The sequence below is a fragment of the Montipora capricornis genome, chromosome 3 (assembly GCF_036669925.1).
Source record: "Montipora capricornis isolate CH-2021 chromosome 3, ASM3666992v2, whole genome shotgun sequence".
NCBI lineage: Eukaryota > Metazoa > Cnidaria > Anthozoa > Scleractinia > Acroporidae > Montipora > Montipora capricornis.
Genome location: NC_090885.1, coordinates 39091393 through 39101392, shown reverse-complemented (window position 1 = coordinate 39101392; position 10000 = coordinate 39091393). Strand labels below are relative to the sequence as shown.

Genomic DNA, 10000 nt, shown 5'->3' with positions numbered 1-10000 from the left:
CCTCGCCTCCGCTTTGGTGGTCAAAGGTCGACTTTTCTTGACAAACAGCATGTTGAAATTGGGCCTCAAAAATCCTCCATTTCATTTACACACAAATTTAATTGCAGCAGAAACATTGGTTATTCCGGTGAATACAGTCTCGTTTGAGAAAGCGATGTAGCAGGATGCTTTTTTGACGTTCGAATTTCGCACAAATTTGGGGTAGTCTCTCATATACCAGGCTCCGAAATAGTGAACAGAGGGTACAGAGGGTACAGAGGAACAGTGGGTACAGAGGTACAGAGGAACAGTGGGCACAGAGGAACAGAGGGTACAGAGGAACAGTGGGTACAGAAGTACAGAGGAACAGTGGGTACAGAGGATCAGTGGGTACAGAGGAGCAGTGGGTACCGAGGATCAGTGGGTACAGAGGAGCAGTGGGTACAGAGGAGCAGTGGGTACAGAGGATCAGTGGGTACCGAAGGACAGAGGAACAGGGGGTACAGAGGTACAGAGGAACTTTGGGTACAGCGCAGCAGTGGGTACAGAGGGACAGTGGATACAGAGGAGCAGAGAAACACTGGTCACAAGTGGGACAAAACGAATACAAAAGTGGTAATTTATAGGATCCGCGTCCATCAAAAGAATTTACCGATTTTACAGTTAAAATGCAGAATTAAAAGTGAATTGCGTCCTTACATTGAACAATTCCAAAACCACTTTTCTCTAACCCATTTTTCTGTAACTCACTCCTGTTAAGCATGGTTATGTACTGCTAGCGGCGACGGATGATTCCTTGTCATCGATAGAAATTACAGTTTATATGAACGTGGAGAGGAACCCTGGCCCTATTTCTTCTGAGGAGAGCTATGATTTAAGAAAGCAAACCCCGGATAACGCAAGCAAGACGCTAGTTTATGGCAGAAACTATCCACCCGGTTTGAGAAAAAACGCTGGTAAACCTTCGAGCACTGTCTTTGACACGCTTAAGAAACTACGGCTGCTCAGGTTTCGTGGTTGTCGTGGGGGTTCGAGGAAAGATGTTCAGCAAGTGGAGGAGAGAGCTGTTCAGGATATTTCTGTCGTCATTGGACGTAGAGCGGAAAGCGGGTCGGTTACTCCTTGGCTGCGGGTTGAAAAACGATGAAACCCTTGCAACCTTGTCAATGTACCAAAACAAGTGGTGTCCCGCGAACACACCTCGGCTAGCTCAAGTCAGCTTGCTGTCCCTAAACTTCTGTTCACTAACATCTGTAGCTTGGGGAAAACAAAAAGTAGGGTGCGAGCGCGGTTATGGCTTTGGAGGCCGCCTTAAGAAATAACGACATCGACGCTTGTGTTGTGTCGGAAACTTATCTAAAAAATGATGTGCCCGAGACGGTAGTTAACATCCCGAATTATAAAATCTACAGAAGAGATAGGAATTGGTCTGGATGCGACTTAAGGAATAAAGGAGGAATTGCTGTCTACACAAGGAATAATCTTTCAGTCATTGATGTTTATCGCTCTAATTTGTACGAGTTTAGTTTCCTGACTGTGTCGCTGCCAAGTGGGAATTGCATACAATTATCTGGTCTTTATCCCCCCCCCCCCCCCGAAAACAACATACCAGGAATGCGATTTAATGGACTATCTTGTGAATTTCTTTGACACAATGCTGGAAAAACACCCAAACATTTCTATTGTTTGCGGTGGCGATCTTAATCGCCTCACGAGACTGAAACGCATCACTGGTTGGAACGCTCTGGTGGATTTTCCAACACGAGGGGATTCATTTCTGGATAATTGTTTCACAAATAGGCCAGATCTCTTCGGAAAAACTTATCCTATAAAGATGCTAATTAAGACGGATCTCCTTGGATTTATCGTTCCAGCTGGCAAGAAACTTAGGCCTATTCGTCAGAAAGTGCAATTTAGGGATTGTCGGGAGCACCGGAAACAAGCCCTTTACCTGCCTCTCGCTTCGGAATGGTGGGATGAAGTATTGGAGGCGGATAATATCGAAAAAGCTGTGAGCATCCTAGAATATAATTGAAGGTCCTGTCTAGTATTAACAGGTGCATTCCATTACGAACGGCTATCCTGTCAAAGCGTGATCCAAGATGGATAACACCTGTAGTTAAATACATGCTACGATACAAGTCTCGCATTTCGGTTTTACGCACCGATCAACATCAAGAACTTAGTAGGAGGGTGTCAGAGGTTATTGGCGAAAACAGAAGGATGCTTTTGAAGGGAAAGACGGAGAGTAGGGAATGGTGGAAAAACGTAGACCTGATATCTCAACGCCGGCGATGCACAAACGTTTCACTGGATGTTTATTTTATTCTCGTGGCATAAATATCTGCTAAACAAGAAAGTTTTAGAAAAACTGATTCCTCGAACCTATGATGAGACCTCAAAATACTCAGCATTTGCCCACTAATTAATGCGAGTCAAGACTGAGAATGGTTGACCCCTGTCCACGTTGTCGACGGGAAATATATTCATCCATTGCGGCATTGAAACTCCGCCGTGACTGTGTTGCAATGCCTTCTTCCTTCTGCTACTATTATATGAGTCACTGAACTGAAGCAATTTTGAGTTGCATGGCTGAGGTACCCACGGTTCCTCTGTACCTCTGTACCCACTGTTCCTCTGTACCTCTGTACCTACTGTTCCTCTGTACCCACTGTACACTGTTCCTGTGTAACCACTGTTCCTCTGTGCCTCTGTACCCTCTAACAAAGGTTAAATTTTAAAATTTTGGTCAAAAATTCCAGTTTTGGTATATTGCACCCTAAACAGCGCGAAAGGTTAAATGAATTACTCTAGATGTGCCGTGTTGTTTTGATTTTCAAGTTTCTCATTCGTTATTTCAAAAAGACGACATTTTGGAGTAGTTTTCACTCGCTCACAAGGCCCTATACCGAAAAAGTCGCCGTCCAGGTAACATAATTATCGAAACAAACTAAAACATATTTTTCCTAAAAATGGTTTTGGTAGTCCTTTATTGTGACAAAGTTTGGCAATTTTCAATTTTTTTATCTTGCACGGTCTTAGGTGAAAATTTCTGAGAGGCGCTCTTAAGGTACCATCGTAGTCAAAATTGTTGACGTCAGTGAATCTCAACTTGGTGTTGATTCGGGACCCGTCTTTCTTGAAGTTGAAGCTAAAGAACCTCATGGCTGCCTCCTTGAATGAATATGCCAATTTGAAGTTTGACTTGTTCAATCGCAGCATCGTATCAAGGATAATGGAGCCTTTGATTCTGACATTCCTCATTATCATTTCATTTGCTGGTAATGGTATCGTCTGGGCCTCTGTTTGCAAATACCGCCGCCTTCGTACGCTTCCAAACATGTTTGTGACAAATTTAGCAGTCAGCGACATTTTGATGTCTATCATCGTCATGCCAATTTCTCTGAAGGTCCTCATCTCAAGCGAATGACCATTTGGCCCGGTAGTCTGCGATTTCCAAGGATGTCTCCTATGCTCTTTTACCATAGTTTCAATGGGAAACATGGCAGCGATTGCTGTCAATCGCTACTTCGCAGTTTGTCACCCGATTTCTAACAAAGTTATTTTTACCAGGAGAAACATCATGGTGATAACCACCTTGCTGTGGATTTTACCGAGCATCGCCAGCGTCCCTCCTTTGGTTGGATGGGGTTATTATGTATTTCACCCGGGAAAAGCAATCTGTATTTACCCATTCGACGTCAACATGACCTACACCGCTCTTGTTGCTCTTCTTTTCATTGGATTACCTATGGGACTCATCGTGTTCAGCTACATTAAGTGTTTCTTTGCTATCAGATCAAGCAACCACCAAATTGCCAAGATGGACGACAATCGGCGGCGAGCAGATCAGGAATACAGAAAATGGAGGGAAATTCGCGCTACCTTGACAATGATGATGGCCACTCTGGGTTTCATCCTATGTTTTTTTCCAGTATCTGTCATCGGCTTCATAGACGTGTTTACAGGAGGCGGATATTTACCGCGTCGAGTTTTCACAGTTTCAACTTTCCTTGTCTTCTTGTCCAGTACCATCAACCCGTTCATCTATTGGCTTTCAAACTACGACTATCGTAAAGCATTTCGGGAACTATTTGTCTGTGCTAGAGAAAGTGGAATGATTGGCAGTTCACAAAGGGCTCATGCGGTTATCCCTCTTCAAACCGTAACGACAGAGGTTTTCTACCGGTCAAGAGAACTCTTTTGGCGCGTAAATTAAACTTCATGGTGAAGTCTGTTCGTTTGTGTTCTGGTTCTAGTAGCATTAATTAATACTTTTATTAAGTATGCAAAGAAAACGGTATCTATCGTTCATCCAAAATACTTCCTTGAGGTTTTTCGTTGGCTTAGATGCCTCTCGTTTATATTCAATTATATTGAATATTTAAGACCCGACTTCCAAATGTCATTTTGGGAGGTGTTTCTATAAGGGGTTTGATATTTTACTGTCGTTAAGGGCGTTGGTCAAACGTTCCATAAATTACTGTTCTAAGTGGTTATGAATTATTTTCCAGGCTTTCCATGGAAGGTGTCCGCGCTCCTTCAGCTGAAGTTTAAAAAGTTATCAAATTTCATTACTTCACCCATATTGAAGCTATGGGAACATAACTCATCGTGTTTCAAAATATTTAACCTGATGTAGTCTTTCAATGAAAGTATATTGATATAGCCTAAATAAATAGTATACCATTTTCATTCTTTAATTATGCCGCTCATTGTACGGCGCGGTTGAGTTATGGGAAAAGATTGTGGCCTTCGGCCCGCCGACGCGACTTGCTGCTTATAGCTCGTAAACCAAAGAGAGTTCCCGCGACCATATCAGTAACGAGGGAACACAGAAAAGACCTTTCTCCAAAACTCAGAAACCCCATTTTAAAACCCCGTTAAGGAAAGGATACATTAAAACCTAAGGATAAGCTAGACAAAGGTTCCTTATATCGTTTTTCTCAGAGAAAACCCGAGTGACCACAGAAGCAAGCGGTTGCCCCTCTATTGAATTTGGGGCTGTGCTCATGGCCATGCAGAGAAGTAGCGACTGAATCCAAATTCATAACCTTGCCCATTTGTAAATAATAGTCGGCTGTTATGATAGAAGACCACCCAACATGCCTTGCTACATCCTCCGAAGGTACGCCCAGCAAAGACAGAGTGATCGAACAGCCACTTCTAAAACTATGCATTGTTTCTCTGTCATTTATCCCAGCTGAACGTAGGTGCAGAGTAAAATAGCCTTCTCTCAAGTTTACGCACATAAGGTCACATAACTTAACGTATAACCGTAAATTGGCTACCGGACAGATCTTCGGGTCCGGACATTCCTTAATCATGAAGGTATTGGTTTTTCCGCCACCTCTCAAAGTCTTGCCAAAAGAGTGGCGGAATAAAAACCCATCCCCATCTGGGAGACAAACAATTTCCTTCGTAAAGATCCTACCCAGGTCTGAGCCACGATCCCCTGAATGGAAATCAAGACAGAAAAAGGCTAGGTCCCTTGCATAGAGATAGCCCTGAACAGCAGATATACCTTTAGAAAAAACTGAATCTCTGAGATATAAACAGAGCTCGGTCAACTTCCCAAAGAAGATAGGAATAGCTTGTTTTTTACAAACTCGCGCCTTTGCTTGTTCTTCGCGTACTAAGGCCAGGTACTGTCTCAAGGAGTGATGAGCTGCCGGGTTCCCCACCCCGAAAATATCATTCCAAGTATCACCCCGCCCTGCTTGTATAAAAATGGAGCGTAATTTCCCGATTAAATTATCAACAGTTCCACCTGCGAGTCTGGTTGGACACCGGCACCGAGCGTTACCGGGAACTCCAAAGTGCTTACACTGGGTAAGATGAATTTTAGTTTTTCCCCCTTTATCCTTCCAAATCAGAAACCTCGTTAAATCCTGCGGAGTGGCCAATATACGAGATTTAGGAGAGGTTAGCGAGTGAAGAAAACGCTCGAGCTCTTGCTGTAGGCTGGACTTCTGCTTCTGGTAGGGTTTATCGCTCTTGGCCTTGCGGAGGGCTTCGAAACGGTCGTCAATTGCAGCAAGGTCTCAACGAACTTTCTCAGAATCTGGAACGGTGGCGTTCTTCTTTCGTGTATAACCGCAATGTTGGAAAAACGCAAAAGAAGTGTCGTTTGGGTAGGAACAGTTTGGGCAACTGACTGCGGGAACCCAAACTCTTTGCACCAGGGTAAGGTCCTAAATGAGCAAAAAGGGCATAATAAATGTAGGAGTGTAAAATACAGAGTACAAAAAATATTAAATGAGAATAGGCCAGTCGAAACCACATACGGCGTCACAATAAAAGTAAGCAGAATTTTAATATGACAAACAAATATCTTATGTACCTAAACAATTAAAGAAAAACGAAAAAAGGATCCCTCGAGTTTGTACTTGACAATAATACGCAGTTATGTTAAGTTATTAAAGCGCGGCAAAACGAAATACCTAAAGATCCCATTGAAGTGGTCTAAATTCCCAAGCAGAATGGTCTGATTTAGCGGGGAATAGAAGAACTAAATTATCCCCCTTTTAGCCCAATTTGAATGCAACCGTAGCCTGACGCTGCAGGAGGGGCCACAAGTATTTCCTGCGCGAGACATCCGGGCAATCATTGTAAAAGGGCATGGTTGCGCGACGCCAGGAACTTCAAGAGCGGGCCGATAAGTGTGAATGGTGGAAACACAAAGGCGTTTTCGCTGGATGATAACACTTGAGAAAAGACATTGGTTCCTTGGGCCTGTACACAGGGAAACGGGGAGAAGAACTTCAAAGGACGCCCTGAGCGATCCAACTTGACGTTAGAAGGAAGGGCCATTAAATCGATGGTATGAGGCCAGAAGGTTGAGTCCACCAAGTTCCATGGCTTCACGTCAAGAGACGCGTCTAGATCTGAAAGTGTGCGAGATGGCGAATCCGCGGGATTACTTCGGTAGGGAACATATTGCAATGAAAGAGAGAGATTTCTACTAAGTGAAAACTGGAATATGGACTTCATTGCGTCAGAAACCTCTGAGAAGATAGATACTAGATACTAGAGCTTTATTGTCCACAAACACATTCACCCTGGTATTTTCGGAACGATGAAGGAGATTTTCTAACGTGAGACGTAAGGCCTGAATTTTTTTGATGATGATGGGAAGTCCTCGATCGGCTTCATCCCAATAACCACGTATCACAACGTCGGGTCGACCAGGGCTAAAAAGACATCCGCCCCATCCAAAGTAAGAGACATCCGAAAACAATTGAACCTGTAAGTGAGACTCCCTCCGCCAAGGCAGGAAACCTTGCCAGCTATCAAGAAAACGTCAAACGACAGTTTGACTTGGCGGGCACAATTCCTAGATGCTCGAGAGATAGCCTGATAGACAGAATTGGAATAAAGCTTAGCTGCCGGAACGTGAAGGGCGAAAGATGTAGTTTTACCGGCGAATGTTTGGAGAGTTTTAAGAGAAACGCTTTTCTTGTCAAGAATGGCTTCTCTTAGTTCCGCAAATTTATCCTTTTTATCTTGAGGGAGGAGAAAAGTCTGTTTCTCAGAATTGCAAATATAACCCAGGAAGCGCCTAGCCGTCGAAGGAATCAAACAACTTTTCTTGAGGCCAATGAAGTACCCAAGGGAAATAACAACGGAACAGGCGATGAAAGCGGCCATTTGAGCCAACTGAAAGTTGGAGAAAGCGTCCACGCTATCGGCCCGAGGATGTAAACGTAACTGCCCGACATGCCGGTCATCTATATATTGAGAGCAAGGAACTCCACGTGATCTAATAAAATGGGTAGCGGTCAGGCCGATAGTGTGGTACACAAAAGCGCTAGCTTTCCCCCCGAAAGGGAGACAGGCGTATGTAAAATACCAACCCTCCCATTGGAAACCAAAGAAGGTAGAACTGCGAGGATGAAGGTGAATATGATCGTAGCCGCTTTTATCGTCAAACGTAGTCTGATAATGGCCAGGTTCGACGTACCGACAGAGGTCTGTCAAATAATCAAGTTTAAAAGGACAATCTTTGATCCAACAATTTAAAAAACGTTCATCGTGGCACATACGAGGTTTACCAGGCTTAACTGTAATTGGAAAAAACCAAGTGAGGTGGTACGACTTCGCCAACGCGCCCTACAACATTGATTGAACCGTTGCAAATTCTATCCTTTACGGTCGCAGTAATAAATTCTTTAAATGGACGGCAAACCACTGAATTTTGGAAAACACATCTGAGGAGGCACACAACAGGATTCGTTTGGCGAGTGACACCGGGACCTGGAAGAGATGTGGGGGGTCTAGGGCAAACCACAGGGGTCTGCTTCACTGCCTTCTGAATTTCTTTCGCAATCGCGACTTCTTCATCTGAGCCCAGCAATTTAAGTAAAACTTGCTGGAAAGTAGGAGAACCCATCAACGGCCTGGTTTGACGTAGGATAATGGAAAAACGATTTGCGCGATGATGACCTTTCTCTCTAGCAACGTCACAAAGTTGCTCCAAGGCTACCGCTGCTGCAAAAGCGTCGAAAATTGAAGGGGGACGGGAGAGCAGTTGACGGACATATTTGAGAGCTGAATCCACCGACTTCTCGTCGTTTAACTCTTTTAAATTCTTGATTTCAGCTTTTAAAGCCTCTAACTAGGGAATAGAAACAGGAGAAAACAAAAACTCACCGTGATACCCCTAAGCGCAGAAAACCAACAAAGTCCAGGCACTAAACAGGGATAGGTGAGAAAGTAAAAGTACCCAAGAGACAAATACAAAATGCTCTCTCTAGATATGTATGCTAAACGGAACGAAACCCACAATTGGATAGATACTAAAGACACGAGCAGATATAAAATAAAATAAGCCGACCAGCAGTTACAGGCAAACTGTGCAAATAAAATAAACCAAGCGAAACCAAGGGCGACAAACGGCCCATGCACGAGCAAGCGTTTAACTAAAAAACGGATAATTGCCACATAAACGCGACACCCAAGCAAAAGGAAAAGACCAACGAGGACGATTAATAAGAGCCGACACACGGCAACCTATCAGTTAAGCTCGACACACGAGCGAACGTTACGCCAGAACCAACACACGGCAAAACCAATTTGTGCTAAACTGAGTTAGAGCTGACATACGGCGTAGAATTTGTGCTCGACCCCCTAGTGAACGATTAAGAAGAGCCGACACACAGCATCCAAATAATTAAGCTCGACACACGAACGAACGTTTACCTAGAACCGACACACGGCAAAACCAATTTGTGCTAAACACATTTAAACTAACGTCGACACACGGCAACCAACCAGTTGAGCTCGACACACGAGCGAACGTTTAGCCAGAACCGACACACAGCAAAACCAATTTGTGCTAAACACATTTAAACTAAAGCCGACACACGGCAACCAACCAGTTGAGCTCGACACACGAGCGAACGTTTAGCCAGAACCGACACACGGCAAAACCAATTTGTGCTAGTCACACTTAAACTAGAACCGACACACGGCAACCAATCAGTTAGGCTCGACACGAGCGAACGTTTAGCCAGAAACGACACACGGCAAAACCAATTTGTGGTAAACACATGAGAAAAACAAACCAGAGCCGACTCACGGCATAGAATTTGTGCTCGACACAGGAACAAACGATTACTAGAGCCGACACATGGCATCTGTGACTCCGCACTGGGCAAATGAGCAAAAGTAAAGCTAGAGCTGAAATACGGCAAGGACCAAAATGTGCCCGAAACACGAGCGAACGTATAGCTAGATCCGACATGGCATATCAGCTTGTGCTAGACACACGAGCGAATGTAAAGCTAGGTTTGATACACGGCAAACATACCACACAAGGAAACCCCCAGGGATAGAAAGCGAAACGATGCAAAACCTATGCAAATAAGAAACTAGAACGAAAAGAAAAAAATGCACAAAACTCTAAAATACCTCGTTGAACTGTTCTTGTTGTTCATAGTGGGCCGGCTGGTTGCGAGGGAGGAGCCGGTGGAGCTGGCAGAACTTGGTCCACGACGGCAGGAACCGGTGCAGCCGGTGG

General features: G+C 44.2%; 2 pseudogenes; one reads left to right on the top strand and one right to left on the bottom strand.

The window, feature by feature from the left end:
* The first annotated feature begins 3142 nt into the window (after positions 1-3142).
* On the top strand, positions 3143-4198 carry LOC138040211 (melatonin receptor type 1A-like; annotated as a pseudogene).
* A 2200-nt stretch (positions 4199-6398) lies between these two features.
* The window catches only part of LOC138040210 (uncharacterized), a 3659-nt pseudogene continuing 57 nt past the window's right edge, over positions 6399-10000 (bottom strand).